The sequence below is a fragment of the Choloepus didactylus genome, chromosome 1 (genome assembly GCF_015220235.1).
Source record: "Choloepus didactylus isolate mChoDid1 chromosome 1, mChoDid1.pri, whole genome shotgun sequence".
In the NCBI taxonomy this organism is placed as follows: domain Eukaryota; kingdom Metazoa; phylum Chordata; class Mammalia; order Pilosa; family Megalonychidae; genus Choloepus; species Choloepus didactylus.
Genome location: NC_051307.1, coordinates 183,817,731 through 183,833,320, shown reverse-complemented (window position 1 = coordinate 183,833,320; position 15,590 = coordinate 183,817,731). Strand labels below are relative to the sequence as shown.

The window sequence follows — 15,590 nt, the reverse complement described above, 5'->3', positions numbered from 1 at the left end:
TAAAGGGCTGCAGTAACTGGGTGAGAACTGAATCAAGAAAAAGGTAACTTAAAAATGGTAGGAAAATACTGTGGTGCCTTTGCTGGGCTCAAGGGGTAGAATCTGTGCATGGCCCTCCAGATCATTCTGAAGGTGTGGCACTGTCTGGTTGAGGCACCGTCTGGTTGAGGCACCACTCCATGTTCTTTTGTAAATTTATCAAAAGTCTTTTTGTTCATGTCATCTTTTTGATGATGGTCAAGTTTTTGGAGACTGCTTTGCTAATAATATCTCTTGGCAGTTCTCTTGAATCCAGAAGACATGTATGTTCATGTTGTTGGCAATAACTTCCCATCTTGAATTCATTCCAGCAGGGAAGAGGTGATTCCAGGTCTTAAATGAATTTCTAAGTTTCTGCCTTTCCTTTATATCTTTTTCCTTCTTTGCCAAGAACACTTGCTGTCTGATTTCCTCTTCTTCTTTCTCCTTAGCTAACAGAACAGCTTCTAATTCAGCTCGTTTTTTTCTTTAGCTTCTTGCTCCTTCTGTTTTGCTTCTGCTTTTGCTTTCTTTTCTGCTTCTTTTTTGGCTTTTTCTTCTTCCTTGAATTTTGTTATCCTTGGCTCACAGCTATATGCATTATCAACTAATTTTCTTATTCTGTTCATTTCTTTTTTCCTTTGTGCCCTTGTTGCTCTATTTTACTTTTCAATCCATCTCTCATCACAACATTCTGCTTTTGTTTTTCTTCTTCATCTAAATAAGAAAATTCTCTCCAAGAATCAAAATTATACCAGAAGGAATAAAATGCATCTACATCTTCAAATGATGAATTCATATCACCAAGTTTAGGAACATTTTTCTTATTTGACCATCTGGAATTCCTTTCAAACACTGGGGAAAATACTTTGAAGGAACTGTCCATTGCTTCACTTTTGGAAGGAACTGAGTTATCAAAAGTAGGCTCTACACTGTTAAATGGTTGTCTTTTCATTGGATTGGACAACATTTCAAAAGCTTTGGTTATGCAAGTGAAGTAGTTCATTAGCTCCTTCTTTTATTGGTTCACCAGCTGCTTTCTGTTTGTCTGGGTGATGTTTTAAAACCACTGCTTTATGAGCTGTTTTGATATGTCTCTGTGTAGCTTTGTATCTTACATGGCCAAGTCCAAGAACTGCATAATGATCCCAGTTCTTCCAGTCTTTGGGATCAAGTGTTTTCAGCATGGGAAGTTCTTGTAACTGCAATTTTTCTTCTTCTGACTCCTCTGATAACTCTTTCTTATCCTCCAGTTCCTGAAAAGAGGCAGAAGCATTTGTTTCTCCTCTTAACAAAAGCTTCAGACCATCTTCCCGCAGGTTCAACTTGACAGAGTATAGAGGCAGAGGTCAGAATGTGGGTGATGGCAGTACAGTGGCTGTCTGCAGTGCTTGGCAGGAGCAGCATCATGCACTGGTTTGCGTCCTTAGCATCCCCTTTGGCTCCACCTCCTGATCCAAGTCTCATGCCTAGGCTCTATGACGCCAAGAAACAGGTGCATGGAGATGAAGGTGACCAATAACCACTTCCAGGCTGGAACTCTCATGGTGCAGCAGCCAATCCCCACAACATTGAATGTTTGTTAATGGATTAAACTCTCCAACTAAAAGACGAAGATTTGCAGAACAGATGAAAAAATACGATCCATCTATATGCTGTTTACAAGAGACTCATTTTAGAGCCCCTCCCCCAAATAGAATGAAAGTGAAAGGATGGAAAAATATATTCCACACAAGCAGTAATCAAAAAAAAGCAGGAGTAGCTATACTAATTTCAGACAAAATGGACTTTAAATGAAAAAATGTTATGAGACAAAGAAGGATACTAGATACTAATATTAATAAAAGGGGGAAATTAACCAAGAAGAAATAACAATCATAAATATTTATGCACTAATCAAGGTACCCCAAAGTACATGAGGCAAACACTGGCAAAACTGAAGGAAGCAATAGATACCGCTACAATATTATTGGAGACTTCAACACACCACTCTCCTCAATAGATAGAATATACAGAAATAGATAGAATATACAGAAGCTCACTAAGGAAACAGAAAACCTAAATAAGGTAAATGAACTAGACCTAACAGACATATATAGAATACTGCACCTCCAAACAGCTGGATAGACACTCTTCTCAAGTGCTCATGGATCATTCTCCAGGACAAACCACAAGCTGGGGCACAAAAGAGCTCTTAATAAATTTTAAAAGATTGAAATTATACCAAGTGTTTTTTCTGATCATAATGGAATGAAGGTGGCAATCAGTAACAGCTGGAGAACTGGAAATTTCACAAATTTCTGAAGGTTAAACAACCAGTGGATCAAAGAAATTGCAAAAGAAATCAGTAAATATCATGAGACAAATGAAAATGAGAACACAATATATTAAAACTTATCGAATGTAGTGAGGCAATGCTAAGAGAAAAATTTATAGTCCTAAAAGCCTGCGTTAAAAAGGAAGAAAGAGATAAAACCAAACACCTAACTGAACACTTGGAGAAATTAGAGAAAGAACAGCAAACTAAACCCAAAGCAAGCAGAAGGAAAGAAAGATGATTAGAGGAGAAATAAATGAAACAAGAACAACAACAAAGGACAACAGAGAGGATCAATAAACTCGACTAAACCTTTAGCTAGACTGACAAAGACTTAGAGAAGATGCAAATAAAATCACAAATGAGGGAGAGTCATTACCATAGACTCCAAGAAAAAAGATCATTAGAGGATACTATGAACAACTGTAAACCAACAAACAAACCAGAAAACCTAGATGAAATGGACAATTTCCCAGAAACACATAAACGACTTACACTGACTGAAGAAGAAACAGAAGACCTCAGCAAACCAATCACAAGAGATTGAACCAGTCATCAAAAACTTTCCAACAAGAGACAAGCCCAGGACCAGGTGACTTCATAAGTGAATTTTACCAAACATTCCAAGAAGAATTAATACCATTCCTGCTCAAACTCTTCCAAAAAATTGAAGAGGGAACACAACCTAACTCATCCTATGAAGCCAACATCACCCTGATACCAAAGCCTGATAAAGATACTAAGAGAAAAGAAAAATACAATCTAATGAATACAGATGCAAAAATCCTCCACAAAATACTTGTAATTGAATCCAACAGCACACAGAATTATATGTCATGACCAAGTGGGTTTTATTCCAGGCATACGAGTGGTTCAACACAAGAAAATCAATTATGTAATACACCACATTAACAAATTGTAAAGCAAAAACCACATGATCATCTGGATTGATGCAGAAAATGCATTTCACAAAATTCAGCATCCTTTCTTGATAAAAACACTTCAAAAGGTAAGAATTGAAGGCAACTTCCTCAACATGATAAAGGAAATATATGAAAACTCCACAACTAACATTGTACTCAATGGTGAGACTGAAAGCTTTCCCTCAAATTGGGAACAAGACAAGGATACCCATTTTTAATGTTATTCAACATTGTGCTTGAAGTTCTAGCCTGAGCAATTAGGCTAGGAAAAAAAAAAATAAATAAAGGTATCCAAACTGGAAAGGAAGAAGTACAACTTCCACTATTTGCAGACAGCCTGATCCTATACTTAGAAAGTCCTGAAAAACTATGACAAGCTGCTAGAGCTAATAAATGAGTTCAGCAAAGTGGTGGGATAAAGATCAACATGCAAAATTCAATAGTGTTTCTATACACTAGTAATGAGCTATCCAAGGAGGTAATCAAGAAAAAAAAATTCCATTTACAATAGAAACTAAAAGAATCAAATATCTAGGAATAATTAACCGAGGATGTAAAGGACCTGTATACAGAAACCTGCAAAACATTACTAAAAGAAATCAGAGAGCACCTAAATAAATGGAAAGACATTCTGTGTTCAGGGATAGGAAGTCTAAACATCATTAAGATGTCAATTCTACCCAAATTGATCTATCAATTCAATGTAATACCAATCAAAATTACAATAGCCTACTTTGCAGAAATAGAAAAGCTAGTTATCAAATTTATTTTGAAGGGAAAGGGGCCTCGAACAGCCAAAAAAATGAAGTGGGAAGACTACCACTTCTTGACTTTAAAGCATATTATAAAACCTTAGTGGTTAAAACAGCATGGTACTGGCATAAAGTTAGACAAACTGATCAATGGAATCAAATTAAGGGTTCAGAAACTGGCCCTCTGATCTATGGTCAATTGATTTTTGACAAGGCTCCCAAGTACACTCACTGGGATAGAAAAGTCTCTTTAAAAAATGGTGCTGGGATAACTGGATATTCATATCCAAAAAAAATGAAAGAGGACCCCTATCTCACACCTTATACAAAAATTAACTCAAAATGGATCAAAGACCTAAAAAAAAAAAAAGAAAAAAAAAAAGCCAGAATAAAACTCGTAGAAGAAAATGTAGGGAAATATCTTCAAGATCTAGTGATAGGCTGTAGTTTCTTAGACCTTATGCCCAAAGCACAAGCAATGGAAGAAAAATTGAATATTTATAGGTTTCAAAGGTCTTTGTTAAAAGGGTGAAAAGGCAGGCAACTCAATGGGAGAAAATATTTGGAAAACACATATCTGACAAAAGTCTAATCAGAATATATAAAGAAATCCTACAACTCAACAATAAAAAGAGAGCCCAATTAAAAAATGGGAAAAGACTTGAATAGACATTTTTCCAAAGAGTAAATGCAGGTGGTTAAAAAGCAAATGAAAAGATGCTCAGCTTCACTAGCTATTAGGGAAATGCAAACCAAAACCACCATTGAGGTATCATTTCACACCCTCTAGAATGGCAGCTACTAAATAAGCAGGAAACTGCGAGTGTTGGAGAGGATGTGGAGAAATAGGAACACTTATTCACTGCTGGTGGGAATGTAAAATGGTGCAGCTGCTCTGGAAGACAGTTAGTTTGGTGGTTACTCAAAAAGCTAAATATAGAGTTGCCTTAGAGGGTATGATTCAGCAATCCCATTACTTGGTATATACCCAGAAGCTCTGAAAGCAGGGATGCAAACAGACACACCAATGTTCACAGCAGCATTATTCACAATTACCAAAAGATGGAAACAACTTAAGTGTCCACCAACCAATGAATGGATACACAATACGTGCTATATACATATAATAGAATATTATTCAGCAATTAAGAAGGAATGAAGTCCTGAAGCATATGACGACACAGATGAACCTTGAGGACATTATGTTGAATGAAACAAGACACAAAAGGACAAATATTGTATGCCCTCATAATTATGAACTAATTATAATATGTAAACTCACAGACATACAATCTAGAATGAGGTTACCAGGATATACGATGAGCAAACAGAATGGGGAGCAGTGCTTAATAGGTGCAGAATTTTTAACTAGGTTGAATGTAAACGTTTGGATATGGATAGAGGTGATGGTAACATGTTATTTTGAATCTAAAGTAACTGCAGAAATGTGTGTGAATGTGGTTGAAAGGGGGAAGTTTAGAGTTATGTAGGTCACCAGAAGGAAAGCTAGAGGTGAAAACATGGGAGTGTATAATACAGTGAATCTTGTGGTGGACAATGACTGTCATTAAAAGTACAAAGATAAAGTTCTTTCATGAATTAGAACAAATGTACGACACTATTACAAGGAGTTAATCATAGAGTAGTATATGGGAAAAAATGTACCTGTTGCAAACTATGGATTACAGTTAACAGTAATATCTTAATATTCTTTCATTAGCAGTAACAAATGTATCACACCAATACTAGGGGTCAATAATGGGGGGGATAACGGGTATGGGATGTTTTGGGTTTTCTCTCTTTTTTTTGGAGTAAGGAAAATGTTCTAAAATTGACTGTGGTGATGAATGCACAACTATGTGATAATACTGTGAGCACTGATTTTGTACTGTGGATGGGTAAGTATGGTATGTGAATATATCTCAATAAAATTGCATTTTTTAAAAAAGCATGAGTCAACTATTGTTTACAAGAGGCTTCCCTTAAATTCAAGGACACAAATATGTTGAAAGTGAAAGGATGGAAAAATTATATAGCATGCAAATAGTAACCAAGAGAGACCTGGGTATACTAATGTCAGATAAAACAGACGAAGTTAAAAACTGTAATAAAGAAGAAAGAAGGTTACTATATACTGATAAAGGGGTCAATAAAACAAGAAACTATAAAAGTTATATACACCTAACAACAGAGTCCCAAAATACATGAAGCAAATATTACAGATTTGAAAGGAGAAATAGATGGTTCTACATTAATAGTAGGAGACTTCAATATACCAGCTTCAATAACATATGGAACATCTTTACTTTAGACAGAATATCAATAAAGAAATATAAAACTTGAGTGATACTGTAAACCAACCCACCTAACAGATACATTAAAAACATTTCACCCAAGAACAGCAGAATTGCACATGGATCATTTTTCAGGATATACCATATGTTAGATTACAAAACAAGTCTCAAAAAATTAAAAAAAAAAATCATACAATATATCTTCTCTGACTACAATGGAATCAGTAACAGAGGGAGAACTGGAAAATTCACAAATATGTAGAAATTAAACACACTCTTAAACCAGAGGGTCAAAGGAGATATAAGAGAAATTAGGAAATTATCTTTAGGCAAATGAAAACATACCAAAACTTATGGGATGCAGCAAAGTCAGTGCTGAGAGGGAAACTTAGAGCTCTGTTACATTTAAAAAGGACATCTCAAAACTGAGACCTAACCTCAAAATGGAGAATCTAGAAAAAGAGCATACTAAACCCAAGATGACCAGAAAGAAGGAAATAAAGATCAGAGTGGTGATAAAGTGAAATAGAGAATGGAAAAACAGAATCAACAAAACCAAAAGTTGGTTCTTTGAAAAGGTCAACAAAATTGACAAGTATTTAGTGAGAATGAAAAATTTTAAGAGAGGATGCAAATAAAATCAGAAATGAAAGGGAGGACTTAACTATGTCCTCACATAATGAATTATAAGAGGATACTATGAACAAATGTATGCCAACAAATTAGATAACATAGGTGAAATGGACAGATTCCTAGAAACACACACACTATCTGCACTGACTGAAGAAAAAATTAAAAATCTCAACAAATAAAAAGTAGAGAGACAAAACTGGTAATCAAAAACCTCCCAAAAACGAAAGGTTAAGAACCAGATGACTTAACTGGTGAATGTTACCAAACATTCCAAGAAGAATTAACACCTATCTTTCTCAAACTCTTCCAAAAAAACTGAAGAGGAGGAAACACTTCCTAACTCATTCTATGAGGCCATGCAGCATCACCTTAATATCCAAGATAAATGTCACAAAAATACAGAACATTATTCCTTCTGAAAATAGATGCAAAAATCTTTAAAAAATAATAGCAAACTAAATCCAACAGCATATTAAAGGATTATACACCCCGATCAAGTGTTTTTTAAAAAGTTCAACATAAAATCAATTAATGTCATATACCACATTAATAGAATAGAGGGAAAACCACACAATCATCCTAATTGATGCAGAAAAGGTGTTTGACAAAATTCAGGACTCCTTGATTATAAATACTCAGAAAACCAGGAATAGTAGGAAACCTTAACATGATAAAGAGCAAGAAAAACCCACAGCTAACGTCATACTTAACAATGAAAGACGTAGAACTTTCCCCCTAAGTTCAAGAACAAAACCAAGAAAAGGATGCCTCCTTTCCCCACTGCTATTCATTATTATATTGGAAGTCCTAGCCAGAGTAATTAGCCAAGAAAAAGAAATAAAGGATATCCAAGTCGGAAAAGAACAAGGAAAAGTTTCCGTTTGCAGATTACATGATCCTATCCATAGAAAATCCTGGAAAAATCTACAACAAAGCGACTAGAGCTAATAAACAAATTCAGCAAAGTGGAGGGGTACAAGATCAACAAAAAAATCAGTGGTGTCTCTACACACTACAATGAACAATCTGAAAAGGAAATCAACAGTTCCCTGTACTGCTGCAACTTAAAGAGTAAACTATCTAGGAATAAGTTAAATCAAGGATGTATGGACTTGTACATGGAAAACTACAAAATGTTGCTGGAAGGAATTAGACTTAAATAAATGGAAGGACATTCTGTGTTCACAGATTTTAAAGACTAAATACTGTAAAGATGTCAATTCTACCCAAAATGATTTATAATTCAATGCAATCCCATCCAAATTCCAACAGTCGTCTTTGCAGAAATGGAAAAGCCAATCATCAAATTTATATAGAAGACTAAGGGGCTCCGGATAACAAAAATCATATCATAAAAGAACAAAGTTGAGGGACTCACACTTCTAGATCTTAAAACTTGTCATTACTGGGGGGATATGGGAACTTTGTACCTTCTGCATGATTTTTCTTGTACTGGTACAAGGACAAACACACAAATGGAACTGAATTCAGAAATAAAGCCTCATGTCTATGGCCAACTGATTTTTGACAAGGTTGCCAAGTCCACTAATGGGGAAAGAATAGTTTCTTTCACAAATGATGCTGGGTAAACTGGGTGTCTACATGCAAAACAATGAAAGTGGACCCTTAGACCTTATATCATATAAAAAATTAACTCAAAATGGATCAAAGAGTTAAATATAATAACTGAAACAATAAAACATCTAGAAAAAAACATAGGAAAACATCTTCAGGACCTTGTGTTAGGCAGTGGATTCATAGACTTTACACCAAAACATGAGCACCAAAAAAAAAAAAGATAAAGGGGACTCCATCAAAATTAAAAACATTTTTATGCATCAAAGGACATAATTAAGGAAGTGAAAAGACAATGTACAGAATGGGAGAAAATATTTGGAAACCACATATCTCATAGGAGTTGAATATCCCACCAGAAAAAGAACACCTACAACTCAATGACCAAAAAAAAAAAAAAAAAAAACCAAAAAGACAAACCAAACACACACACACACACACAAAAACACCTCAATTTAAAAATGGGCAAAACATTTCTCCAAAGATGATATGCAAATGGCCAATAAGCACATGTAAATATGTTCAAAGTCAGTAGCCATTAGGGAAAAGCAAATCAAAACCACAATGAGTTACCACTTCACACCTACTAGAATGGGTATTTAAAAAATGGAAAATAAGTGTTGGGAAGTATGTGAAGAAATAGGAACCCTTGTGCATTGTTGGTAGGAATGTAAAATGGTGTAGCCCCTGTGGAAAACAGCATGGTGGTTCCTCAGAAAGTGTAGAATTACCATATGACCTGTCAATTCCACTTCTAAGTATATACCCAAAAGAATTGAAAGCAGGAATTCAAATGCATATTTACACACCAAGGTTCACAGCAGCATTATTCACAATAACCAAAAAGTGTACACAATCCAAGTGTACATCAACAGAAGAATGGATAAACAAAACATGGCACATCCATACAATGGATTATTATTTGGCTGTCTAAAGGAACAAAGTTCTGATACATGGCACAACATGAATGAACTGGAAGATGTCATGTTGACTTAATTAAGCCAGACACAAAAAGGCAAGTATTGATTGAAATACATGAAATAATTAGAATATGCAGAATCATACTCAGAAATGAGAATAAAGTTTACAGGGGGAAAGGGGAGTTAATGCTTAATGGGTACAAAGTTCCTATTTGGGGAGATGGAAAAGTTTTGGTAATGTCTGATGTTGATGGTAGCACAACATTGTGACTGTAATTGGCATCACTGAATTGCTACTTGAAAGTGGTTAAAATGGGAAATTTTATATTGTGTGTTATAATAAAAAAATTAAAAACCCATAGAATTGTACAACTCAGTGAATCTTAATGTAAATTATGAACTTATATTGATGAATAATACTGGTTCATCAATTGTAACATTATGTACTACAATAATACAACATGTTAATGGGAAAAACTGTGTTTGTGGGGTGGGGGGATATGGGAACTTTGTACCTTCTGCATGATTTTCCTGTAAACATACAGCTGCTCCAATGCACTATGGAGTGCATTAGAAATAACAACAACAAACAAAAAACCCAAAAGCTCACTTTCAGCAGGTACACGAAGTATCCTTAGAGCTATCATTCACTGAGTGTTCTCCTTAATTCTGGGCTTTTGCCTTCACTTAATTTGGTCCTAATAACTTTCTACTACCTTGTCAGTCCTTTGATGCTTTTCCAGTTATAATTTTACCAGAATTCTAAATTTTTCCAGTACAAGGGTTGATCTATATAGCTTGCCTCTCTCACCTTGCTTTTACAACTTATCTGCAATTCTTGAATTTGCTCATCCCTCCCTGTCAGGATTGTCATTGACCTAAGGATGTTCTCTCCAACTTCAATCCCCTGCCAAACTGCTATTTTGAGAAGAATCTTGTGTTACAATAATTTTGACCTGTGAAGGCTTTTGCCAGTTTTACCCTGACCTCGAGAAAGTAGAAGGCTAATATATGACAAGCAAGAGTCAGTTTTCATAAATAGCCCACTTTTCTTTATTCCTCTGTTTCTTCCATGAGGCTTACCACCATATTTCAGAGAAAATTCTATTTGCTACATTTTTTTCTGTACTTGAAAAAAGTAACAAAGGAGCTGTTTCTAAATTCAAAGTGAATTCACCCTCTAGTGAATTCAACCACCTCATTTAGTTCTAGAAAGTACAATAGTGCTTTCAGTAAACAAAGGCGTTAAACACATCAAGTGTGGGCATGAGTTTTATCTAGATTTGGACGATTAAGATGGTGTGATGAGGTTACAAGAGGACGCACTGTAGTCAACCAGTCACTTTGGCTGCCATTTGATCTTTAGATTTCATTCAGTCTCATTAGCTCCAGCTTTTCATTAAAGTGAATTTCACAAAAGCAGATAAGATTCTAATCAAAATGCCTCACTAGTTTAGACCCACAACTCTCCAGGAAAGTGCCTTATTTTCTGATTATATGAAATATTAAGAGATTGCAAATGTCTGTGTGTTTCTGGGAAGCACAAAATTAGGATTACCAGTACATTAAGAAACATACCAGATGCTATATGGTTTTTAGGATTCAAAGGACCATAATTTCTAATATTCCTCTTCTTACACTAGTGGACTAGGGAATTTAGACCAACTTCCTTGGTAAGGACAACTAAAGCTGGACAAGAAATAAGATAACACCTGATTATGACATCATAAAACCAAAATAGTGAAGTATCACCAGACCAGAATCTAGGAGAACATTAACACAAGAGGCAAGCCTGGTATTCGGGGCCATTTTCCACTGGTAAACTGGCAGAGGCTGAACAACAGTTTAGGTAACTTTGTAGGAGAAGGACACATGTTGGTATTTAAATCTGCTTGGGTGAGGCCCTTGGAGAATTCTGGCTTGGAAAAAACAACCAGCCTTTACAGGGATAGCAGGCTAGCTTTATGTATTATATCAAAGTGGATTAAGATGCTTCTGGCTTGCTCGTTTCCCCACACACCTGGAAGAAGCAAAGGAAAATCCTCTTTAAAGGAAAAGTATCATTTTAGGTTTAAATCCTACAATATCTCAAATATATCTAGAACTCAAAAATATCAAGACTGCATGAACAACAACTTACAGAAAACAAAATACTCAATAGAAACACCCAAAGAGCTCTATATACTGGATTTATCAGACACAATTTAAAATAATTACGCTCACTATATTTAATAAAAGACAAGATTGAGAATTTCAGAGAGTCCACTATAAATCAAAAAAGGATACAGCAGATTTGAGGAAAAAAAATTCTAATATTGAAAAACTGAATAAAATGAACTAAATGCAAGGGTTTAATAGCAGATTAGCAATAATTGATGAATAAGTGAATCAGGAGACACATACAGAATGAATGGAGAGGCAAAAAAAGAGAGAGACAGACAATAGAGTGAGAAAGTCTAAGATATGTTTACCTGTAGTCTCAAAGACAGTAGAGACAACATGGGGCAGAAACACTATTTAGAGAGATAATGACAGAGCTTTCAAAAAACTGATGAAAACAGAAAACCACGACAAATCCAAAACAGGATCCACTCCAAGGTTTAAAAAGATACGTAAACACCATGAGAAAGCTGGTAATAGTACTATTATTAGACAAAATATGCTTTAGCAGAAGCATTAATAAAAAAGTTTGATATTTGCAAACAACTGGAGGTTCAATTTAAGATACAAATTCCAAATGTGTATACACTTAAGAATACAGATCCAAAACAGAAAGAAAAAGACAATTCAAGGAGAAAAAGACTAATTTATAACGGTGTGAGATTTTAACACACCTTTCCCAGCAAGTAACAGAACAAGCAGGCAAAAGTTACAGAAGATCCAAATGATACGATTAATAACCTGAGACTTTATGGACACATACAGCATTTTATGACCAACAAATGCCAGGAGAAAGTACCTTGTCTTCAGGAACATATGAAAATACATAAAAATTGAGGGGAGAAACTAAGATGGTGGCTAGGTGAGACAGGACAAAAAACACCTCTGTGAAAAACACTAGATAAAAACCAGAAAGTGACCCAGGATACGGTTACAGCGATGCGCCAGCTGGACGAGTTCTGCTAGTATCACAGGGGCCGTATACTTGGTGAAACCAGGAGTCTGCATTCTGAAACGAGTAAGCTGGCTGGAAGACCCGCAGCCATGTGGCATTGTGGGGAACTCAGGGCTTGGCATTTGGAGACCGACTGGCTCTTAAAAAAAAAAAAAAGGGAAAAACCCAGGAGTGGCTGCAGTTGCGGGAGTGGGAACCACGCAGTAAAACACAGCAAGAGGGGGCTGGGCCGGCCTCTCGGTGTCTGGCCTGGAGGATAGTCCACTGCAGATACCCTCAGAGCCAGGGGAATGGAGGGGAGAGCCGGAAGCAGAAACCCTGCGGCTCGCAGCTGGCTCCCCGGAGGGCTGGATAAACTCCTGCCCGGGGCCGTGCCCACAGCCCAGAGCCCCACCAGTTGTCCCGAAGCTGGGAAGGAGGAACTGTGCGAGGAGGAGGGGTTTGAGACTCCCCGTATGGCCATGTTTGCTTCAGGGTGAGAGCGCCGCTGCATGGCCCGGCGGCCCGGGGCTTCACTTGAGGGACGGCGCGCACTGGTGATGTAGCACGGCATTCCCTCGGCTGAGCTCCTGGAGGATTGCGGCTGGGAGGGGAGACCCGCTCAGAGAACCCAGGGATGCTACACCAAGTCCGGTGGTTTGTGGGACAGCGAGAGAGAGGGTCTAGGGCTGAACTGAAATGAAGGCTTAGACGCTTGCAGTGGCCTCGAATCTCTGGGAACCTGGGGGATTTGAATATTATAGCTGCCCTTCCTCCCTGGCCACTCGTACACATGCCCCACATTCAGGGTGGACGGTTCCAGCAACACACCCAAACTGAATTCTCCAACTGAACCCCACAAGAATCATTTCCCCACACACTGTGGGAACAAGGTTGAGAACTGACTTGAGGGGTATAGGTGACTCACAGACACCATCTGCTGGTTAGTTAGAGAAAGTGTACATCACCAAACAGTGTTTCTGAAAAATTAGATCAATATCCTTTTTTTTTTTTACAACTTGAAAGAACCCTATCAAGCAAAACAAATGCCAAGAGGCCAAAAACAACAGAAAATCTTAATGCATATGATAAAACCAGATGATATGGAGAGTCCAACTCCAAGCACACAAATCAAGATATCAGAAGAGACTCAGTACTTGGCAGAATTAATCAAAGAACTACAATCGAGGAATGAAAACATGGCAAAGGATTTAAAGGACATCAAGAAGACCATGGCCCAGGATATAAGCAACATAAAGAAGACCCTAGAAGAGCATAAAGAAGACATTGCAAGAGTAAATAATAGAAGATCTCATGGAAATAAAAGAAACTGTTGGCCAATTTAAAAAGACTCTGGATATTCACAATACAAGATTAGAGGAAGTTGAACAATGTCTCAGTGTCCTAGAAGTCCACAGAACAGAAAATGAAAGGAAAAGAAAAAAATTGAAAAAATCAAAATGGATCTCAGGGAAATGATAGATAAAATAAAACATCCAAACTTAAGACTCATTGGTGTCCCAGAAGGGGAAGAGAAGGGTAAAGGTCTAGAAAGAGTATTCAAAGAAATTGTTGGGGAAAACTTCCCCAACCTTCTACACAATATAAATACACAAAGCATAAATGCCCAGCGAACTCCAAACAGAATAAATCCAAATAAACCCACTCCTAGACATATTCTGATCAGACTCTCAAATACTGAAGAGAAAGAGCAAGTTCTGAAAGCAGCAAGAGAAAAGCAATTCACCAACACAAAGGAAACAACATAAGACTAAGTTGTGACTACTCAGCGGCTACCATGGAGGTGAGAAGGCAGTGGCATGACATATTTAAAATTCTGAGAGAAAAATTCCCAACCAAGAATACTTTATCCAGCAAAACTCTTCTTCAAATTTGAGGGAGAACTTAAACTTTTCACAGACAAACGAATGCTGAGAGACTTTGCCAATAAAAGACCTGCCCTACTTCAGATTCTAAAGGGAGCCCTACCAACAGAGAAACAAAGAAAGGAGAAAGAGATATATAGAATTTTAACAGACACATATAGTACCTTACATCCCAAATCACCAGGACACTCATTTTTCTCTAGTGATCACGGATCTTTCTCCAGAAGGGACCATAAGCTGGGACATAAAACAAGCCTCAAGAAATTAAAAAAAAAAAAAAATTTTTGAATATACTCAAAGCACATTCTCCAAACCCAGTGGAATACAAATAGAAGTCAATAATTTTTGAACTGTAACTCCACTATTTACTTCCTACATGATATAAAATACACAAACTCTAAGGACAAATCAGTGGTTTTGAACTCAATGTAAAATATGTAATTTTAGACAACTATATAAAGGTGGGGGAATGGAGGAGTATAGGAACATAGTTTATGTGTCCTATTGAAATGAAAGTGGTGTCAAAGAAAAACAAGATTGCTATGGATTTAAGAGGTTAATTTTAAGCCCCACAGTAAACACAAAGAAATTATTAGAGAATATAACCATAGAGATGAAAAGTAGAGTATGGGTTAAGAAAAATGGGGGAAGGGGCAATGGGGAGTTAAGAAATGAGTGTAGGGTTGCTGTTTGAGGTGAAGGGAAATTTCTAGTAATGGATGGTGGGAAAGAGCATTACAACATTCTAAATGTGATTAATCCCACTAATAGAAGGCTAGGGAGGGGGTGGAATGGGAAGATTTAGGCTGTATATATGTTTCCACATTTGAAAAAAATAAAAAAAGACAATCTAAATAGATGACAATTGAATGCCAAGGATGAACCTGGATGGGATTGGAGGATGGAGGACACGAGGCTCAAAGGGTCACAGTTGAGATATAAGGAAAAGGAAATACAGAATATAAGCTTTGTATCATTGTTGAATCTCTTGTACTTCTTAGCTGCGCTTAATGGGATTGCATAAAAGAGTGTTCTTATTCATGGGAAGTGTATATGTGAATTATAGTGTTTGTTCAAGGGTGTGAGCAGCTAGCTCTCATGTTCAGAAGACAGCAATAGATGATAGATGACAGATAGGGAGGGAGGGAAGGAGGGAAAGAAATAGCGATGTGACAGCA

The 15,590-nt window shown here is 36.7% G+C and overlaps 1 pseudogene; it reads right to left on the bottom strand.

Moving 5' to 3' along the window:
• Positions 1-49: 49 nt before the first annotated feature.
• LOC119542037 lies at positions 50-1,654 on the bottom strand (annotated as a pseudogene).
• Between the last annotated feature and the right edge of the window lie 13,936 nt (positions 1,655-15,590).